Source organism: Podarcis gaigeae (genome assembly GCF_964106915.1).
Source record: "Podarcis gaigeae genome assembly, chromosome: 12".
Classification (NCBI taxonomy): Eukaryota; Metazoa; Chordata; class Lepidosauria; order Squamata; family Lacertidae; genus Podarcis; species Podarcis gaigeae.
Genome location: NC_139688.1, coordinates 12,177,464 through 12,199,634, shown reverse-complemented (window position 1 = coordinate 12,199,634; position 22,171 = coordinate 12,177,464). Strand labels below are relative to the sequence as shown.

At 42.1% G+C, this 22,171-nt stretch overlaps 1 protein-coding gene across 4 annotated transcripts in view; it reads right to left on the bottom strand.

Moving 5' to 3' along the window:
* DPP6 (dipeptidyl peptidase like 6) overlaps positions 1-22,171 on the bottom strand; it is a 513,612-nt gene that overhangs the window by 399,440 nt on the left and 92,001 nt on the right. Inside the window, exon 1 of one of the 4 annotated variants that reach the window (XR_014556581.1) lies at positions 13,575-13,875. The exons of the other annotated variants lie outside the window; for them this stretch is intronic. The gene's annotated coding sequence lies outside the window, so the exon portion shown is untranslated. Of the gene's footprint in view, positions 1-13,574; positions 13,876-22,171 lie in introns of those variants that run through there. 4 annotated transcript variants of the gene reach the window in all.

The following is a 22,171-nucleotide window of genomic DNA, read 5'->3' as shown; positions in this document are numbered from 1 at the left end:
GGTAGTGCAGCTGCCCCCCCCCCCCAAATGCTCGTGCCCTTTTATTTTTTGGCCAGACACCTAAAGTTGAATTCAAGCAAGTTAAAAATGGCTAAATTGCAAGCTGACTGTATATGTGGCCGCCGGGGCAGAGGCAGTCAGGGCAGTTTGGCCTGCCCAAGGCTACAGGCAGGCTGCCACATTAGTGGCCCAGGAATGATGAAGAAATCAGGAAAGGGGAAGTTTAACCAATTTGTGCTAGGGTGTTTTATTTTGGGGTGGGGGTGGGGTTAGTCTAATTTGTAGCACAATTCAGCAACAACTAGCAGCACTTAAAACCACTGAAATTAAATATCATTTATGATACTGTAGCATATATACAAACTTTAATTTGCACATTTCCTTTATAAATGTAGTGTGTGCATGGCTACAAAAAAGCAGGCTCTTAATAATTAAACATTATGTTATTTTTCTTATATTGCCTTAACAGCCTCTTTTTCATAACCTATCACTGAATTATAAAAAATTAAATATTCAGAACTGAGATACGAGAATGTGAGGTCAACAAAGAGGTCTTCTACAATGTCTAATAATGATCGGTGTGTCCATGTAATCATTCTTAATATCCCTTAGGTTCCTTTGTTTTGCATGATCAAATATTCATTTGAAAAGATAAGCACTCAAAAAACAACAAAAGCAGACTCTTTGTGGGCATCATAATGGGTTTTCTAAATGCCAAAGAACTACTATATATTTTTATGCATTAGGAATGTTTGTCTTGTATAATTAAACATTTTATTTTTAAAAAGCTAAGAAACAGAAATAAAAACTATGATATTTAGCAGGGCTAAAAGCCCCCTTTCCATAAATAAAACATGACTGCATATTTATGCGTCCTTTTAAAAATTGTTCCATAACCGTTAATGACAACCATTGTACAAAGTTTGGTACATCGGTGCTTGATTACAAGAAATATACTTTCTTAAAACATTAAAAAATAGGAATTGCGCTCCCTCCAGACTAATTAACAATTACAGTGGTACCTTGGTTCTTGAACTTAATCTGTTCCGGGAGTCCATTGGACTCCCAAAACCATTAGAAAACCAAGACGTGGCTTCCGATTGTCTGCAGGAGCTTCCTGCAGTCAAGCAGAAGCTGTGTTGGATGTTCGGCATCCAAAAAACATTTGCAAACCGGAACACTTAGTTCGGCAACTAAGCTGTTCAAGAACCAAGGTATGACTGTACTGGTGTCATAAGGCTCATTAATTAGAGACTGATGAAATGCTGGAACGCTTGTTCAGAAAAATTATAATATAATCATGAAATGCTATTAAGCAACTGTATTTTCCTGACCTGTTCCTGGAACAGAAGCAACTTTTATGCAGAAGGTAGTAGGGCAATCTGGATCATACCACACTACTCCATTATCAGCTGCACAAACTTTCAGGTTGTGTACACCCCATGCAGTTATGGCACATTTCCCCCACACCAAAAGAATTCTGAGAACTATAGCTTCTTAAGGGTGCTGAGAACTGCAGCTCTGTGAGTGGCAAAATACAGCTCCCAGATTCTTGAAAGAGATGTGTTTAAAGTCCTTTGCATGGTGCATATGCAGCCCCAGTGTGTTGGATGACTCAATTCAAAGTGCTTTAAAGTCCTTAACTCAGAAATAGGGAGTTCTCCGACTTCCAACAGGCCAAGATGCCATTTTTCCTTTGCAGAGCAACGTGAGTTCTAGCCATACTGCAAAGAAAGATCTAAGCCAATCCAAGCCAGACTTGAAGTCACTGCCAAATAACTGATCACCACTATCTTCAAACAGTGCTTTTGACAGGAACTGGCTACACAGCTGAGTCCCTTTAACAACTTTGGCCCAGTATGCCTGAAAGATCTCCTCCTTCCCTATATACCTACACAGACATAAAGATGCGTTTCGTAAACCCAGCTCTAGATGCCTCCGCTAAGTGAAGTGAGATGAGTAGTTACAAGGGAGAAGGCCTTCTCAGTGGTGTCACCCGAGCTATAGAATCACCTCTCTGGAAAGGCTCTTCTGGGTACCTTCTCTATGGTCATATCAGCACCAGGTGATGACCTTCCCATTCACCAAGGCCTTTCAAAAGCCTTTAGAACATATTTCAAGGCTGAGTTTATTTCAAGGTTGAGTTTTCCTTCATTTTAGATCATGAGTTTTATCACTGTTTTTAATTTTCTGGTTCTAGATAGAAAAAGTTTTAGACTGCATTCTATTTTATTACTGTATTGTAATTTTTTTTGCTCTGTACGCCTCCCAGAGAACATATGTTAATGGACAGCCATAGAATTATGGTAAATAAAATATTAAAGAAATAGATGCCATGACTGGGGACATGTGTTCAAAGCTTTTTTGCAGGCTTGGTTGGACCAGGAAGCATGGAGATGGATTTTTTTATTATTACTGCATGAAGAAGTCACTTCCATCTTATCAGTCTGAGGTGCACAATCACAGGTATTCACTGAAGGTTTCATTTCCTCATTTGGTAAATTGGGGTAGCCATAATGGAGGTCTGTTGCCAAAGAAGGCAGGCTGATAACTTTCTAGCAGCAAGCTTAGTTCCTTTTGCTTTCCCTCCAGCTGTCTGCCATATTGCTCCATCACTAATCTTTGATGGCCTACGTAAGAGGAGTGCATAACCCCCAAGCCACACCTGCCAACAGTCAAGATTTCATCCAGTCCTCTGGGTCCCAACAGCTGCTCAGCAGAGACTAAAGGTTTTGATGTTGTGCAAAAAGTGTAATTGCAGCTCCCTTCTCTGCAAAAACTTTAAGCAGAGGGGGGAAATGCTTCAATTGGCTTGTGTTTCTTGCAGGAAGTAGTCTACACAGCTTGTAATTGTATGCATACAATTTTTTAGAATACAATTGCATTCTGACGTTTGAGGATTTCCATAGCTGCAAGGATAAGACTTGAAGTTCTGCTGCGCATTGACCTTATTCATGTTCTTTAGCTGGGATTACTGAGACTTCCCCACTTTTTACTCAGTAACGACAGATAAAGATGTTGGAGCATATATATGTGTGCCTTTTTTAAAAAGTCTATGAAGGGAATGGGAGGTAAAACTCAAGTGGGGTTACTAAGAATTAAATATATGCCTCTCTTTCTATGGTAAATAGCTTTGTGCATGTGTGCATGAGTGTGTGTGACTGTGTGTGTGGATCTGAACACACCCACTACTGGAATGTGGCCCTCAACAGCTTTCCACTGGAGTAATGTGGCCCTTTGATCCAAAAAGGTTTATCACCCTTGGCTTATGGCATTTGCATTGTCACAACCAGATTTACCTCCACTCCATCTCCACAGCAACGATTATTCAGTTGGTCTGTGTTTTGGATCCATGATCAGCTATGCATCCTCAAAAGAAATTTGCAATGCACCCTGATCATCTGTGATTTAAAAAATGGTGGAAGCAAGACCTGGCGGCTGGCACAAAAGACCTGGGACTCACTCCCCCCTCCCCCCCCGCACACACCCCCCCCCCCAACATTTCTGCACTCATGACTGGGCAGACATGCAATGCTGAGGAATTGGCAACTATTACAGGCTTAGGGCAAAATTTCTAGGGTGGATGCAGAATATTCATATCCTTGATGAAACAGCAGCTGACTAACTTTCAGAAGAACCCACATACATACACAATTTCCCTGGAGGTCTGTGCCATGGTAGAGAAAGTTATGCCTTGCTAAGAATTGTGAGTGTGCAATACACACACACATTATATGTCTCTAGTCCTTGATCTTTCTAAGACATAAAAAAGAGATATGTAAGCAATATTCCACCTACACTCATCAAGAAGGAAACCTCATGCCTTCAAGTGCTCCAGCCAATAGCTGCAAAAGAAACGAATGACTGCAGCTTTTTAATTCTTAGCATTTTATATTTATTGCATGGTATTGTGTTGCTGGTAGTAATATCACATGGGTTTTCATGATGGTTCTGTGCTTAGCCTGCATGCTTTCAAAATGGATAGCAAGAATCCTTGAGGAATGAGTAGATAAGCAAGATTTCACACACACAATGTTTTCATATAATTTTTGACTGAATAAGTGTTATATTCACTGTTTGCGCTTCTCCAATACACAGAGATCTCTCTGCCTCATTATGCACAGCACTGCAGAAACAAGGAGGGGAACCCATGTACTTCAAGCACCTCAATCAAAAGCCTTAATATAGTTCGGAAACACTGACTTCTGTGATTTCATTCCAATTTCCACTGCACAAACGCCACATTAAGAATTCCACAGGAAACCGGGTGTAGGGAGGACTGGGAAGCAGAGCAAAGTGCCTCATTTTAGAACACCTTTATGCAGAAACAGAATTTCGACAGGAAAGCAGAAAACAGGTTTGGTTTTTCATTGGATTAGCCCACCACCATGGCACTATCTTTCTAACCAATCTAGACCCTGCTTTAATGTGCACATAGGTTTATGCACACATGTGTGAAAGAATAGCTACCTTTCATTTCAGCGTTCAGCTAAATAAATATACTGCATAATCCAGAGGTAGTATAATATGGTGGCAAAGAGAATGAGCCATGCATCAAAAAGTCTTCTGGGTAAGAGATTCCCTGTGTTAAGGACTTCATAAAACAGGCATAGGCAAACTCAGCCCTCCAGATGTTTTGGGACTACAATTCCCATCAACCCTGACCACTGGTCCTGTTAGCTAGGAATGATGGGAGTTACAGTCCCAAAACATCTGGACGGCCGAGTTTGCCTATGCCTGTCGTAAGCTAGTATCACTAAGCTGGTGAATATGGAGAAAACAACAGTGTCCCATGCAGAGGGGGTAGAATTAAGGATCACTGAGATAAACATCTGTGAAACATTTGTATATGTAAAACACACAGCATATGAATGCTGAAGTATTATTATAATCATTCACTTATCGATCAATCAATCAGTCATTTTATTTGTATGCCCCCTTTCCAAAGCTAAATCATATTCAAGGTACCTGACAATTTATTAAAAAATTACATAATTACAAACATAACAAAAGTGGAAATAAACAATAAACATCAAAAAGTACAAAACCAAATTGAACACTTTCCACATAAATCATAAGAATACAATAATAATAATAATAATAATAATAATAATAATAATAATAATAGCAAGACCACTCCACAAAACAAGACCCCCTAAACATTATCCCAGCTCAATCCCAGCACCCTCAGCTTTTTGTAGTTGGAGTCAGTCAGGGCCCCACCCTCCCAGGTCAGGTGGGAAAGGCCTGCCAGGCAGGCAGCAGGTCTTCCAGAACTCACAGCCAAGATGGTCTCTGGACTCTGGATGGTCTCTGGCAGCCTCAGCTTCTGCAGCTGGAGTCAGGGCCTAGTCTTGGGCTCAGCCAAGGGGAAATTTGAATATGAATTTGAAACCAGTTGTGACATTCAGTTAATGAGCATAATCTGTGTCCCTTCTAGACAAAAAGTATGGTTTGGGATGTAAAATGGGATAATTCAAGACTGTGCAGCCACAGTTTTAATAGGAACTGTACATCATTTGTCAAGCTGTACCTCATTTGCAAGTACTGAAACTTTTTGCCTCAGAAAACGCAATTTCATGTTTTCTACAGAAGTATCCCACACAAATGATTCACAGTTGCTTTCCATTTTTATTGCTTATTAATTGTACTGTCCCAATTTTATATTCTTCCTCCTCTGTAACTGACTGTTGGAAAGGCACAGCCAATGCGACCCTGTAATGGCAGCCAAATTAGTTTCCACTGCACTTCATAGGCGGACAAAGCCAAGTTGAAAAGTGATTCTAACTATGCCCACAATATAAAACTTCATACAATGTAGCCAGAAGCAACACAAGCTGTTTGATCCTTGCTTTGTGGGGAGAAGGACAAAAATGCAAGCCACAGTCATCCCTCCCAATTTCATGCTTTGGGGGGAAATGTTGAGCTAGTAAAAAGGCATGAAGAAACACTTGGGAACATACTCTGTATGCTTTAAGGAATAAAACTGGTGGGGAGGGGGCTGGCTAACCATCCTCCCCGATCAACAAGAACATTGGTCTTAAAAAGAGCACAATAGCAGTGAAACAACAAAATATCTAAAAGCAATCACACACTCTCAGAGCTAATAATTTCTGTTCCAGGGACAGAAACTTTCAACCATCAGATGCCTGGATAAACAGGGAGGGCATTAAAAACAACAACTGGGGACCCACCACTGAAAAGACCCTGTCACCAACCAGGTAGCAGCAACTGCCCCTCCCCCTTTTGCTTATGCTAGAAGGTATTCAATGTCAACCCAAGATATTTAGCTGCCTGACGCATTATTCAGATGGTGCTAATTCTGCCTTAGGAAGAGACGAAATGAACCGCCTTCCCTGCTGCAAATATGAATACTAGTCTTGCTGCATCATCCAGAAGCCATTTCCTACCTTCATGTACTGTTCCCTTCATGGTGCCAGAGAGAGCAGGGCATGGGCAGCGCTGAAAGCATTATTGCTGCATAAACCTCAGCTTCCCCCTCCAGCCTCACACAGATGGCATTATAGTACACATGTGTAGGACGAGGGTGCACTGCAACAAATCTAAACACACACATCTGGAAGCTGCACTAAAAGAACTTATAGCTCATGCTTGGCATGAATGAAGGGCAAGGTTCAGTCCTTGGAATTTCCTTGAATAATAGGCCAAGAAAGACCTATTTGAGAGTTGTCAATCAGAACACGCTATGGCTTCCGGTCCCGCCTGCCTTAATGGGGGCAGCTCCCACAACAGCGGGGGATCATTGACAAATGAAAAAGAAGAATAGCAGAGGGTAAATCATCCTTGCAAATTCCCCCCAGGGATGGGGAATAGGCTTCACTCTCAGTCCGTCTCTGTACCTGGCTCTCACTCTGGCATGGAAAGGGAGGCGCCGAGTGCAAAAGCACTTCGCCTAGCGAAAACCGTCCTACGCCACCATTAAGAAGCAGGGACTCTCTGTTTAAATGGATATTTAATTGGCTTTGAAATACTGGCATGTGATGGGAAAGGGTTGCAACAACATACTGCCAAATATACCAGCTACATGAATCAAAGGTTTGAACTGAGATAAGATTTTATTTGGTGTGAGACTCGGTTGGGGAGAGGGAAGCCTGTGGTTTGTTTATTCTAAGCTTCTTTTATATATTTATGATTCGGCAACCCTCTCCAGAATATAAGATAAAAAGATATGTATAGGTGAAGAAGGGACATTGAGTAGTATAGCTATTAGCAAGCAAAAATGGAAACTGTGTATGATCTGAAATGAAGAAAGGAGGGGGAGGGGAAGCTCAAGTACGACTGTGTTGGAAAGAGAGAGTAATTCCCCTCACCTCTGTTTAAAAACAACAGACAAGGAAAAAGAGACTGAGATTTGTGTGTGCTACTGACAGAATGTAATCTAAGATAAAGTTTAATTGGGCCATACATCTCATGCTGGAAGGAAAAGAATTTGGGGGCTGTGATAAGAATGCTGCAGAGATTCTGGGAGTTGGAAGGGAGTATCAAATCTTTTGAAAACTGCCCACCTTTTCCTAGGCTGAGGGGGAAATAGCAAAGATCCGCAGCATGTTTTACTAGTGAGACAGAATGGTTTCTAGCAGACTGCTGCCTGTTCCAATACATCAAAGTAAGGGATGGAGAGATAGGACCTCTGAGAAACTTTGAGATTCAAATCTGCCCCAAGCCACGATGTGAGAAAACAACAGCTGGGAAGTGAAATAATTTGGCTATTATTGGGGGTATATTGGTAAACTAATAAAAAAAATAAAAAAATCAGAACAAGGTATACCCAGCTGAAAGGACTAGCATGGCTCTGTATAAGGCAGCTTCATATGTTTTTTTTCAAGTTCAGAGATGTGTGCCTTGGAATATTAGCTGCTGAACAGCAAACAATGGAGGGGACCGTGTTCTTGATCCACCTATTGACATTCTAGAAGTACTGGGAGAGTCACCATTTACAATGGGATACTGGACAAAATTGACACTTTGACCAAGGAGAATCGTTCTTACGTTCTTGAGGAGCTAGCCTTTTTGAACCTATATCCCTGACTTAACAAGTTTGTAGACTTGTCTTCTTCAAACAGATGGGAAGACTTCAAAGAAAGGTAGCAAAGTAAGTTCATTTTTTCTGAAAGACTTTCTCTACTTGCTGCAGTCGGTTACACAAATTGTCTCCCTAAATCAATATTGACGTATTTTTCTCCCTCCATCTAGCATGGAGCTATTTTCTATCTAATGGCGCAGTCTGCTGTTGGGAGAGGTTTTTTCTCTGCTGCAATTTTTTACATGGAACTGGGATTCTCTTTCCCCTCGTGCGGTTCAGGTGCTCTGAAGCATATTTTATGTAGTGACTAAATGTACAGTACTCCAGTCAGACATCCATATCAAATGCTCATATCGGTCTTCAAATCTATTTCCAGGACTCTATATATATTCCATGATCATACCACAGGAACCTAACAATCTCATTCTCAGCCTTTAAAAGTTTCTAGTCCTTAAGACTACAAGGAAAGATTTCAAAGTGTGTGGTCAAATGTCTGGTGAAGTCTCAGCAGCTGGTGGGTAAAAACAAGTGCATATTGTACATGTGCAAGATTTCTTATGATGAACACAACGGGCCTAGCAAAAGTGCTCCGTGTATCTCTTTGAGAATAATGCATATTTAATGCAATTATGTAAAGTATGCACGTTTGCATAATTTATACAGATCACAGAATTAAATTCTGTTTCAGCAGAATTTGAATCTGTAATAAATTTTAATTAATTTTGTTTAGCTCCCGGTCTCTATTATTTTACTTATTTCTAATTGGCCAGTACAAAATTCTAGCAATGGCAACACATTTTAATCGATAAATAATATGTTGGGGAAGTACATAATATATTAAGAACTGAACATCTATTCTCAATACACACAATGATTTCTCAAAACAAGCTGAATGAAACCAGCCCCCCCCCCACAGACATAATAATTTATCATCCTACTCCATTACATCCAGAAGCAAGTCTTATAAAAGACAAGCAAACAACAACATGATTTTGCGTCTCATGTTCACTGGGACCAATATGACAATTACTAATGATAAATAACATCCAATAGCTGTTCACAGCTGTGCAATAGATAATACCTTGACAGGCCTCGTATCACCATCAAAATAATTAAATGTGCCATCAAATATTATTAAAAAGCATTTCTACATATTACCCAGGCATGGCCTAATGCATATAATGTCAACTCAAATTCTCATGAGGTGAAATATTTGTCTCTTTTCTTAAGAAGTGCCTGCCTACTAGCTTGTCTTTTGGTCATAATTCGTCCTGGTGCAGTGTCCCTCCTCCACTGTAGAGAGCATAAACACAGAAGTTCTGTGTGACAAGGGCTGAGAGACACAATCCTTCTCTGTGTTGCTCTCCACCTTTTGTACAGAGCCCTGCACAGTTCTTACCACCTCCATTTCCAACAGAGATCAGTGCTCTCATTGACTTCCCAATGAGAAATTTACATTAATGCAGCAGGAAAAAACAATTGTGGCAAAAGCAAAGCATGTGTCTCTGAATTCACTGTTTCCGGTGAGGATGGCAGTCAATTTTGTCCTTTCTTCATGCGCATCCACCTTTACTTTCTCATACAGAAGCAAAATACTTATTTTGCATTTGCAAATATGCAGCAGTGATGCCTTTACTGAAACATTAGACAAGCACTCTGTTTGCATCCAGAAGTTAGTAACCTGAAGGCAGTACTCCAGAAGCCCTACCACTCCAGCAAACTCACAAACTGGTCTTAGACAAGGTGCTATCTCTCTCAGACAAATCTGAAGTCTCTCACCCCTTCCCGGCAACCCACAATAATGGAATCAATGCTTACAGGACTGGTGCAAGACTTACTGAGAAAGTATGCAAATTGCTTTGAACAATCAAAGCCACTACACACATGTCATGCATTTTGTGGCTTGACTTTCTAACAGTTAGAACCTGCTTCAGAGTTCCACATAACATGGAACATAAAGGGGATATAATCAACAAGGCGGAAAACCTTCCTCCTACCCTCAGTATGAATGACCACAGTTATCTAGTGCAGTAATTTGCCTCCAGTTGACTATGTTCCTGTATGCACTCAATTTAGTTCCTCCCACAGAATGGATAGCTCCCATTGATTTATTTGACAGAAATGAAATATGCAGTCTGTCATCATGAATCTGTCCATCAAGTGAGAACACCATCAGATGCTCTTCCCTGTGTCCTCACCTTTAGAGACACCTTTAGATGGTGGGTAATTACAAAAGTGGGACGCGAGTGGCGCTGTGGTCTAAACCACAGAGCTTAGGGCTTGCCGATCAAAAGGTTGGCAGTTCAAATCCCCGTGATGGGGTGAGCTCCTGTTGCTCGGTCCCTGCTCCTGCCAACCTAGCAGTTCAAAAGTACGCCAAAAAGTGCAAGTAGATTAATAGGTACCGCTCCAGCAGGAAGGTAAACGGCATTTCCGTGCGCTGCTCTGGTGTCATCAGAAGTGGCTTAGTCATGCTGGCCACATGACCCAGAAAAACTGTCTGCAGAGCGGACAAACGCCGGTTCCCTTGGCCTGTAAAGCGAGATGAGCACCGCAACCCCAGAGTTGTTTGCGACTGGACTTAACTGTCAGCGGTCCCTTTACCCTTTACCTAATTACAGAAAGTAGTGCCTTTTTTGTGTTGGCACCTAAGCTGTGTCTCTTCAGCCTATCCACCTGGTAGGCAAAAGTCCATCCAGTTCTCTCATGCTGTAAATGGTACTCAATATCATGTGTGTTTGGTTTTTAAGTTGCACCTTTTCTCTCTGCTCCTATTCTGTTTTTACTGATGTTTAATGTTGAAACATTATGTTAATGTTTTGTATGACTCCCTGTTTGGAAACCATCCTAGCTCTGAAAGGATGGGAATAAATCCAATCTATAAATCAATACAAAGCCCCCTTTGCTGATATTCATGAATAGTTGTGGTTTAAGGTGGTTTGCTTGCAAAAGTGTAGCAGCTCACATCATTTGGTAGCAAACAAAATACATACCTTTATTAAAAACAAAGTCAGTGTTTTTTTTATAAAGCTTTGCTTTCCTAGGCTGAATGCTAAAACATGCCTCATCAATTTTTAAACTTTCCACTTGCAGATACATTCTGTCATAAGGTAACATTTCCAACAAGCAAGTTGTAATATGCATTCCAAAACTACAATCATGTGAGGAGTGAACCATGTGCCCACAGGAAATAGCTTTGAATCAGCTCTGTGTACAAGGGAAAAATTAACTTGGAAAATGCTCTGCGCCCCCCCCCCCCCGCTATGCTACTTTTGCCTCTGACAAACCTACCTGCTAGCTTTCACTTGGGAAGTACAGTGGTTAAAAATACAGTGCTAACTCGGGTTACATACGCTTCAGGTTACAGACACTTCAGGTTACAGACTCCGCTAATCCAGAAATAGTACCTCGGGTTAAGAGCTTTGCTTCAGGATGAGAACAGAAATTGTGCGGCAGCAGAGGGAGGCCCCATTAGCTAAAGTGGTGCTTCAGGTTAAGAACAGTTTCAGGTTAAGAACGGACCTCCAGAACGAATTAAGTTCTTAACCCGAGGTACCACTGTATTTTTAAATCCAATGGTTTGGTTTGGTTTGGTTGTTTTGCAATTAGACCTGCAGGTGACAAATGCAACTTCTGGAAGTAAGGAACTTTCAGATCTATACCAGGTAGCAGGAGAGTGATATGGGAAAGAAATCTCTCCTCTCCCCCTTCAATAGAAAAATATTTTATTAGCTGCAAGAGTAATAAAGCAAACCTGCTGATAGCAGGGGATATTACTAGAGTAAAGAGAGACAATAACCACGTTTTAGGCTGCACTGCAGCGACACAAATACACTGGCAATGATTTTTGTCAAATCATCTATCTGCCTACCTCAGTGTAATTTCAAATTATTGGCTGTGAACTACTTTGCCAAGGGAAGCTTTTTAAAAAAAAAAATATGCCCCTGGGGGTTCATCTCACAGAAACAGCAGGTAAGGAAAGGATTAATATATCCCTGCAGCAAATGCGGCTCTGGAGAGTTCCTTTGTACTAGCCTCCAGCTTAGCCTGCTGCAAAGAGAGATGGGAAATGTGTGTCCAAATGTAAAGGGGAAGCACAAGGGAGGGTGCATGGAGGGGGTGACCTTTCAGTTTAAAGGCAAAGGCTGTGCTCCCCTAGCCTGATCCAAAGGAGCAATCAATATTAATTAAGTGGTGATGCAGTCAATAAAGGTGCTGGGCCTGAGGTTTAAGGGAGTGGTGTTTGGTGAAGTGATTTAGGACTTGGCCAAAGGACTACTCACCGCAGTGCCGCCTTCTGATGGATTGGCCAGTCCTTGGGTGCTGATTTCCTGCTATGTGACCCTGGGCCCTCCAGTCCTGAGTGCGCCTCACATCTTTTCCTAGCAGCCTCCAGACTGGAGGCTAGGGCTGGCGCCTCAAACAAATAGGTTTGGGTTGATGATTTATCAGGTGAGAAAGGAAGACTGTAATTGACTTCAGAAACCCAGGAGCTAAATTGCTGGCGGAGCTGTTAGAGAAGACAGCAGAGGTTTCAAATAAAAGCTATATATGCCTCTCTGCCTTACGTATGTTGCATGAGAAGAGAGGAGCCCCAAATCGACGGTGTGTGTGCCTGCATACGTGTGCATGCTCCTGTATCACAAAGGATGAGAAGCCCCCTCTCTGTGGTTTTGTTTCCAGGGTGTGTGCATGTTTAAAAGGAATGATTTCCCCACCCGCCAAAGCAGCAGCAGCAGCAGCCTTGCGGAAGTACAGAGCAAAATTGCTGATCCAGAGCTTTACAACAAAAAGAAGGCTGTTGCTGTTGTTAGTTTAAATGAATTGAGTAATTCATCTCTCCCTGCTCTCCCCACCTCCCCTCTCCAGTTGCTCAGCGCACCTCTATACATCATGCACTAAATTTCAGCTGACTCCTCGTTTTAAAGCCTTGGGAGGAGAGAGAAAAAGAGAATGGGGAAGGAAAGAAAAGGGGGAGGGGGGAAATGAATTTCCATAGTAATTTGTAGCTGAGCTGAAACAGAGCAACTGCAGCCTAGAAATTAATTTATTCCTTCATTCCATGACGTTCTTGCGAGCTCCGAGCTCCTACTCTGTCCTCCACCTTATTAGCATGCACTTAAACACAAATTGAATTTTGAATAATTCCTGTGTCTCTAGCAAAGTTCCTTTCCCCTGGCTTTTCTCTCTCACGCCCACCACACCCACTCCCCCCTCCACCACCCATCCCAAACTGCTGCTGTATTTTCCTGTACAACACTACAGACATCAGCAAATGCGAAAATGCAAAGGCAAAAAACCTCACAAGTTTAACGAAAAAAGAGAAAAGTTTTAACTCTGTGTAATGTGCACTCGGTTACTACTACTCTATGCAGACCAAAGGAAACACCCATGCATTCAGGATATGCATTCTTAAGACTGCAGAGAACACAGAATTTATTTTGCAACATTTATTTGTTTGTTTCAACAGGGACATTTCTGGATGTAGTGCCTTGGAAACATGCAAACCAATGGAAGAACAGTTACCTACCAGTTTACTGATGGCAGAGGCTGCTGAAGAAAAGGTGGTGCTGGTAGTAGTGGTCACTTTTTGGTGCGCTGATATCATCATTGACATGGTGGCAAAAATGACAAGAGATCCCCTTTTACTCTTAAATCAGATCAAAGCCATGCTCTGCCTTTCCACCACACAAAAAGCTTCTGGATTCTCTCTTGCACTCAGCATGCCTTCTCCTTTCCATTAGGAAATCATGCCCAAATAATCCAACATCTTTCTCATATGTGGTTTTGCTCCTCTTCCTCCAGGGCTTTGTAACACCAAGATAAAGTAACCTCTCTCCCACTCCTTCCCAATAGCAAGTCCACAGGAAATTTTTGTGAATGGCTTGCACAAAGATGAAATCAAGCCACTTACAGGCACAACTGCTCGCTTCACCCCAACTTAGCTCTGCAAATTCTCTCTGTGATATCTAGCTAGCTAGATATTTTACAACCCACCCACCGTCTCCCCCACCCTTCTCTCTTTTCTCCTCTTCCCCAAGCCCACCGGCTCCAAATGCGGCTTATAGTCTTTGGTTGTGATAAACCCCCAACAATATTTATGCTGTTGCCTTAGCCTGTCGTAAATTATTTCAGCTCCCAGGAAGAGATAGCCCCTCTGGCTCTGCTGGGTATGCCATTTTATTTATGTTGCACTTACATACCTGAATACTGAACTCTGTATTTAAATAAGACAACAAATCAATGCTACAAGGAAGGAGAAAGGGGGAGGGAGGGAGACTAGCAAGTCACTAGGTCTTTCCTTTTCAAAGTGCTGAAATAACAAATAGATTTAAATAAACTGTTGAGCAGGTGAGAAAATATCACTGTTACAATATAGGGGTGTGCCTCTTATATATCAGAAGGAGTGGGCAGGATACTCACCATTAACATTTCAGTTAAGTCTCTGCTATGGGTAGTGCATTATCAATGGGGGATAACCAAATAGGATATTGCTACAGGCAGTATCTCCTGCCAACCTAGCAGTTCGAAAGCATGTCAAAGTGCAAGTAGATAAACAGGTACCGCTCCGGTGGGAAGGTAAACGCCATTTCCGTGCGCTGCTCTGGTTCGCCAGAAGCAGCTTAGTCATGCTCGCCACATGATCCGGAAGCTATACAGCAGCTCCCTCAGCCAATAAAGCAAGATGAGCGCCGCAACCCCAGAGTCATCTGTGACTGGACCTAATGGTCAGGGGTCCCTTTACCTTTACAGTCAGTATATCTTTTTGAGCTTGAGCTTCTCAGAAAGGTTGGAGGGTTACCAGTTGGTTCCATATTATGATGGGTTTGAAGGTGTACTCAGGTGGCAATTTAGACCAACTTCCTAACCGCTTCCAAATGCACTCAAGACACCTCTGAAAGCAGCTTCATGCAAGAACATTTCCAGAAAGGTAGTTGTGCTTGCAGGTTTGGCTGCAACAGACTAAATGCCTCGTGGGACCATGCAGACTAGCAAATTTATTATGGCATAAAGTTTTCATGAAACAGAGTCCACGTCTCCAGATGTATGATGCACTATCCTACGCTGGGAAGCAGATTTATATTTTACTCTACATTGCAGAGTCCACAGCTACGTGCACACACACCTGTCAACTTGAGAAATGCTCCATGTATCCAATGAAGTGGGCTTTGTCCCATGAAAGCTTGTGCCACAACAGTTTGCTAGTCCTTATGAAGTACCACAAAAGTGACTGCTGTTTTCATAGGAAGGTTTCCTACACAGGTTACCACACGTTTGTAGCATGCAATGCAGACACTTGTCTGTTCTCAGTTGTGTACAGGCAACAGGAAGCCACAACTGGCAATGAATTCTCATCAAGTTTACCATGCAGCCCAAATGTTTTGCCATGCATGTTTCCTACATAATATGTGTTCTTTAAATGGTAAGAATGCAAGAAGCGCCTGCTGGCCCACCTAAGCCAGGATCCTGCTCTTATGGTGGTTATCCTGTGGGAAACTCTAAAGTAGAGCTCAGGCACAAGAGCATTCTCCACTCCTGTGGTTTTCAGCAACCAATAACAGCAATGTATACAGGAAAATAGTCTTGTGGGAAGCAGCTCTCAGAGGCAGGCTTATTTCTAGTTTTGCTCTTTCTTACTTTTAATTCTTTAATTCTTGAAAACCACACATTTGTCACTGGTAAATGAAGGGGAGCTATGAGCTTGCTGGATGTTCGGAGGTTGGCAGAAGGTGGAGCTTAATTACTCCTTAATAGCTGTACTTTGTCTCATTTGCAAAATAAAAACTTAACAAAATATTACTGTTTGTTGTTTTCAGCTGAAATGAGTAGATACCACGGTGTTTTCCTTTGATCTCAATAAATGTCACAGTAATTCTTTCTGTAGTGAGTTGTGGTGCTGTAATAAAGGATGGGGTGAAAGCCCTACTCTAGAAACATTTTGTAAAATAGTACAAGGACCAAGGTAAATTCCTCTTGATTTATCTATTTCAGTAACAGAACAGGTGTGAATGCAAATTAAAGAGCTGTCATATAGTTCAATACTGCCCTCTTGCTTGCATGATACCAGGCTATCATGGCTAGAGCGAACTCGCACTGCACAATGCATTACTTGGGTCATACAGAAAACATGTGTAGCACACTAAAATCAGAAAGGAATTACTTTCACTTGTTTTCCAGAACAATAGGTGCACTAGGATCAGGATTTGTTCTTATTGGTCTCTATCTTTCAATAGGAAGAATCGGGTCTGGATGCAAATTAAGGAATTTTTCAGATAGCTAGGGATAGATCAGTGGGAAGGGCCATAGCTCAGTGAGGAGAGACTGTTCTCTGAAATCCTGAAAACCTGCTTCTGGTCAGTGTAAGCAATACATAATTAGATGGAACAATTGTCTGACTCAGTATAAGGCAGCTTCCTGTGTTCCTAAAAGGTTTTCAACCCCAGGGATTCAAAACCCTGCCTCAAATGGTGTGGCTCAGTCAGCCTGACCACAATAATATATTTTGTTGTAAGCTGGCATCTGTCTCAGAAGACAGTGGAGGAGTGTGCCTTTGGGAGTCAAGTCAAACCATTGGAGAGTTACAGCGCCTGTTATAGCTTTAGAGACAGATACGGGAGAGACATGTTTTGTTGCAGCTGGGAGAGATGAAGGCGTCTGGTTCTGCTGATGCAGATGCACCGTGCCATTTCTATCTCTGCGCTCCTCCTCTGGCCACTGCTGTGGATCCACGACCTGACTGTCTGTCTCTAGGCACTGTGCTCGTCTGCAAGGGATTTTCACACAGCAGGATTGATGCTGCCAGGCTTCTCATTTGCAAACATCTTTGTAACACAGAGTTGGTCTGCCAACAGACCTGGGGATCCTGCCATCTTCCATTCTGCGGCCATGATCAAGCCAGCATAGACGTCACCGAGAGAGGAGTGTGAACATGCTGGGAATGTAAGCTTGGGAGAGCTTGTTTGAGACTCTGTTCCACCATGTGGTGCCCGAAATCTTCCACTCCCAAAATTTGCAACGGCTACTTTCAAAACACAATACCAATTGTTACTTTTCTGAAGAGTATGTACTTCCTCTTATATATAGCTTTAAAATTTTTTTCGCAAGGATTATAAAATTTATGCCACTGTATGTGGTTGACAGAAATACAGGCTCAGGGTATAGCACAAAGGGACATGGTGCTGCAAGCTTGCTGAAGCTAACCTGGTCTAGGTCTGGTCAGTAACTGTATGTGAGACCACCTGGGAAACTGATATACAGCTCCGTGAGTTCCATCATAGAATAAAAGCAATATATAAATGCGATAAAATAAATCATATTCCTTAATATGAAACAAAACTGAACTTCAAGAGCAACATTTGCAGAAGGCACAATCTATCAAAGTAATCTCATGTGTAACATTTGAATGAAACATTGCAAAACATAAAACCACAGCCCTTTCACAAAATACTTTCCGCCTCCAAACAACTAACCAACACATTCCAGATAAGGCACAAATGCAGCATGGGGAAAAAATATCTCCAACAGAATAAAACTCATCAGCAGTTTTATGAGCTATTCCACCCAAAGAGTAATATCTTTATTTTAATACCCAGTTATCCTATGCTTTTTATGCATATAAGCTGCCCATTAAACAAAGCTGTATTGAATGGGAAAAGGGTAATCATAATTATAATACAAACTTGATTTTTCCAGTTTTGTATTACTTATTTGGCATGCTGAATTGCTATGGCATTTGACTGCCTTATATTTCAAATGGCTCTGCTCACTTAGTCTCACACAGGACAGGGGCCTTGCACGGTTCATTCATCAGAACAAATTGACACATTAGCAGCTTGGTGCATAACAAATTGACTGGCCATTCCCAATTATCTCTACCCTCACAGTTGTGCTATTCTGAAGAAGGAAAGCATGCCGATTATGAACATACGAAGCTGCCTTAGACTAAGTTCCTTGGTGCATCTAGCCCTGTGCTGTCAATTACAGGTGTGGGAAACCTCTGGCCACCCAGATGTTCTCCAATTCCAGTTCTCATCAGCTGCAGCTAGCATAGCCAAAGATAAAGTATGATGGGAGTTGGTATCAAGCAAGATATGGAGGGCCACAGTTTCCCCACCCCTAGTCTACAGTGACTAGCAGCTGCTCGCCAAGATCACAATCAAATGTCTTTCATACCACCCGCAACTTCATCCTTGCATCTGAAGGTACCTGGTTTTGAACCCAGAAACTTCTGCATACAAAGGTTCCTCTCCAGACTACTCTGGTAGGTCAGTATCTTTAGAATGCATAATAGCCTCATCGTGTCTAGATAGCCACTTTCAGGTAATGTTGTTGTTTAGTGATGTCCGACTTTGTGACCCCATGGACCAGAGCACGCCAAGCACTCCTGTCTTCCACTGCTTCCTGCAGTTTGGTCAAACTCATGTTGGTAGCTTCAAGAACACTGTCCAACCATCTCGTCCTCTGTCGTCCCCTTCTCCTTGTGCCCTCCATCTTTCCCAACATCAGGGTCTTTTCCAGGGAGTCTTCTCTTCTCATGAGGTGGCCAAAGTATTGGAGCCTCAGCTTCAGGATCTGTCCTTCCAGTGAGCACTCAGGGCTGATTTCCTTAAGAATGAATAGGTTTGATCTTCTTGCGGTCCATGGGACACTCAAGAGTCTCCTCCAGCACATCTGGTTTAAAAGGAAATACACTAGCTTCCATAGTTTTAGACTGCACAACCGTTGTTCACATGGACTGTAAAAACTGTTGTCGTGTTCTTGCTTACTTGGTTTTGTCAATTGTGGGAGGTCTGTAGCTCAGTGATTTGCATGCAAGAGATCCTTGGTTCAGTTCGTTGTCCTTCCAGGTGGAGCTGTGGGAAAGCTTCTCCTTCACTTGGTCCTTCCTGAAACCCTGCAGAGCCACTGCCAGTCAGTGTTGACAATACTGAACTAGATGGACCACAGGCCAGACTTGAAGCTGAACTGAAGTTTTCTTATTACCTGGATTTTCTTGAGTTCTGTCCTCTGTTCTGATGGTTGTTTTGATTATTATGCTGTTTTAATATTGGTCTAAAGGATTGGAACCATTCTACTGCTTCACTCAGTGAATGGTGGTTCAGACTAAGATTAAATAAATAAGACCAAGCGTTCTTCTGGCTTACTTGGTTTGTGAATCACATTTGTAGACATCAACATTTTTTTTCTTTTAAAATAAAAAATTAAAGGTCCCTAAATAAACTTGGTGCTTCAGCCTCCTCTAGATCCAAAAGGATTCCTACCTGTGGCGATGTGTGCAGGGTGCTCTTGTCAATCACTGCCAAAGTAATCTTTAATATCTTGATCTTGCAGCCTTGTCTTCCTAAGAGACTTTCTCTAAAGTGCAGAAGTAATCGCCGTCAGAGCTGCCATTCGAACTGTTATCAATCCCTTGGCTTTTCTATTGGACTACTGCTAAGCCTTCCAGCATCTCTTTAAAAATGCAAGGCGCAGAGTGGGGTAGCATGTGGCATTCTGAATGCCGGACTGATATTTTAAAAATGCATTCTCCCTCTGCCCGCCCAGCCCCCAAATATTTATAAATCACAGGAGTTTCAGGTAGCCACTGTCATCATTAAAAATGGTCCTAGTGACCAATGTCATGTAGGACGAAAGGAACTGAGCAGCCTTCCATATTTTGGGCAAATCCTGCTTGTTATTTTATCTTCTTCTGCCTGTTTTACTCAGAGGCAAAACAAAAGCTGGTTGCCTTGCAGAGAAGAGAGCTTCTCCTTCCCATGATCACCCTTGTACCTCCTTAATTCTGATATTTTGACTGATTTTTATCCTTTCTGTGCAGAGTTGTTTGTGCACTTGGTTAGAGATGACCACAATTTAGTGGTATATGAATTGTCGAGATTAAATAACTGCAATTCAAATAGAACAGAATACATTGTGCCATAGTGTGGAAGACTGTGATCTGCTGACCTTTGTGTGTGCTGTCTGAGATGCTAAATGTTAACTGGCCAATTTCAAGGCTCTCTCCCCTTGTGCTTCTTTTTCTTTAAAGTGGACTTGTGCAATATTAAAGAGAAAGGATGCCCTCTGACAGAGAGACAACTCCTCTGTAAAGTCAGATGCACGGCTACCTTACAGAGATCTGGCTTTGGGGACAAGAAGGCAGGCGGCGACAGGCGAGTGACCTGCCCACCTCAGGAAAAGGCCATGTGTGGAAAGCAACTGTGACTCAAAGTAGCTTAGTTCCACTCTAAGATTTAGCAGTAAAATACTTCATTCCTACACTCAAACTGAAAATGGCTTTTTAAATACTGGTACGTTTGCAGACAGATACAATAAGCTTCATGGCAACTAACAGTACTTGGGAGTCGAGTGATCAGATGCATTTGGTTTAGCCTCTCTGGGAGATACTTAGCAGCAACTGCAATTTTTCAGTTTAGATTTTTCCTCTTTTAGCTGCCTTTTCCACATCTCCTTTCACCTCTTGGATGCTCAGGAGCAAGCAATGAACTAGATGACTCCTGCTTTAATTGATACTGCTACGTAAATTCCCATCTGCTTTGTCCACAGGCTGAGAAGAAAAAAGCAGCAGCAACCTTTCAATTGAGTAAGGGACTGCACGGCAGCCTTTTGAAAAAAGGAGATGCCACCTAATTGTTTCTGCCCAAGGGAACAGAACTAGTTACACCTTTCTCCTGAACAGTTTGAGCTGTCTCCTTCAATCAACCCAGGAGAAGTAGCAATAAGCTACTGTTAGATCTTCCAAGAGCAATTTGAAGCAGCAAATCAGCATCCAGAAATGTACAAAACCTTTAAGTAGTAGTGCATTCAGTAGAGGATACAGCCGTAAAGTGTCTGTGTGAGAACAGCCCCCACAAAAGAAGTGGGGATAAAACCTAACTACAAAATCCCATCCTCTGTACTAAAAAAAAGCTTGCCCCTAATTCCCGGCATATGGGAGATTACTTCAGTCCTGATTTGTTCACAAGTAAGTACCTCTCCACTTGCTGAAATTAATGTAGTCCCCTTATTATCATAATCATTTCACAGGTCCAGAGCCTGCATTTTGATATTGTACATTTGCAAAGAAGTGCCAAAGTTAAGCCTTGATGGAACTAAAAAAAAAAAAAACAACGACAGAACTGACTACTGGTAATGACCTTGAGGGACTCAGTTTTTGAGTTTGAAAGGTGGGGGATAAAAAAAATACTTCAGAGATATAACTCAGAATAGGTTTATAGGACATTGTTTCCAATGAATTTCCCCACTCCAGATAATTCACAAAATTTATTCATGAACTTGAAATGGTTGGGATGCAGTGTGGCACTGGGGCTGGCAGGTACTAATAAGTAAGTGGACCCCTCACATTGCTGGCTGTGGTGTTCTGATTAGTTTTTGTGTTGAACCTTGCCTGAGTCATTGGATGACAGAGGTCAGACTTCAGCACCTGTGCCGCCTTCTGTGGTTAGATTTATACATGTTATGTTACCAAGAAAGCAGCCCCCTCATATACCGTTTAGAGAGGCCATATGTCTTATTTTACAAATGGCACTCCTATATTCCAAGTCTAGTTTAAAGAACCGTAATGAAGGTGCTCAGGGGGCCTTGAAATTGACCATTAACCAGACAGCAGGTTAATGAAACATACAAACCACCTGATCACAGTTCGGTCACATCCATCTCCCACTTCAGTGAAATGTGTTTCTACTTGACTGTAGCAACTATTTCTAAATTTGCAAAAACGCATATAAACTATAGCATATTCAAACATTAAGCAAATCCGTGTCCTCTTTTTGCTAACACATTCTCTTTTTGGAGACACATGTGTAAGTAGCCAGCCTATCTAAAAGGTAAAGGGACCCCTGACAATTAAGTCCAGTCGCGAACGACTCTGGAGTTGCGGTGCTCATCTCGCTTTACAGGCTGAGGGAGCTGTCAGTTTTTCCGGGTCATGTGGCCAGCATGACTAAGCCGCTTCTGGTGAAACCAGAGCAGTGCATGGAAATGCCATTTACCTTCCCGCTGGAGTGGGACCTATTTATCTACTTGCACTTTGACATGCTTTTGAACTGCTAGGTTGGCAGGAGGAGGGACCGAGCAACGGGAGCTCACCCCGTTGCGGGGATTCGAACCGCCAACCTTTCGATCTGC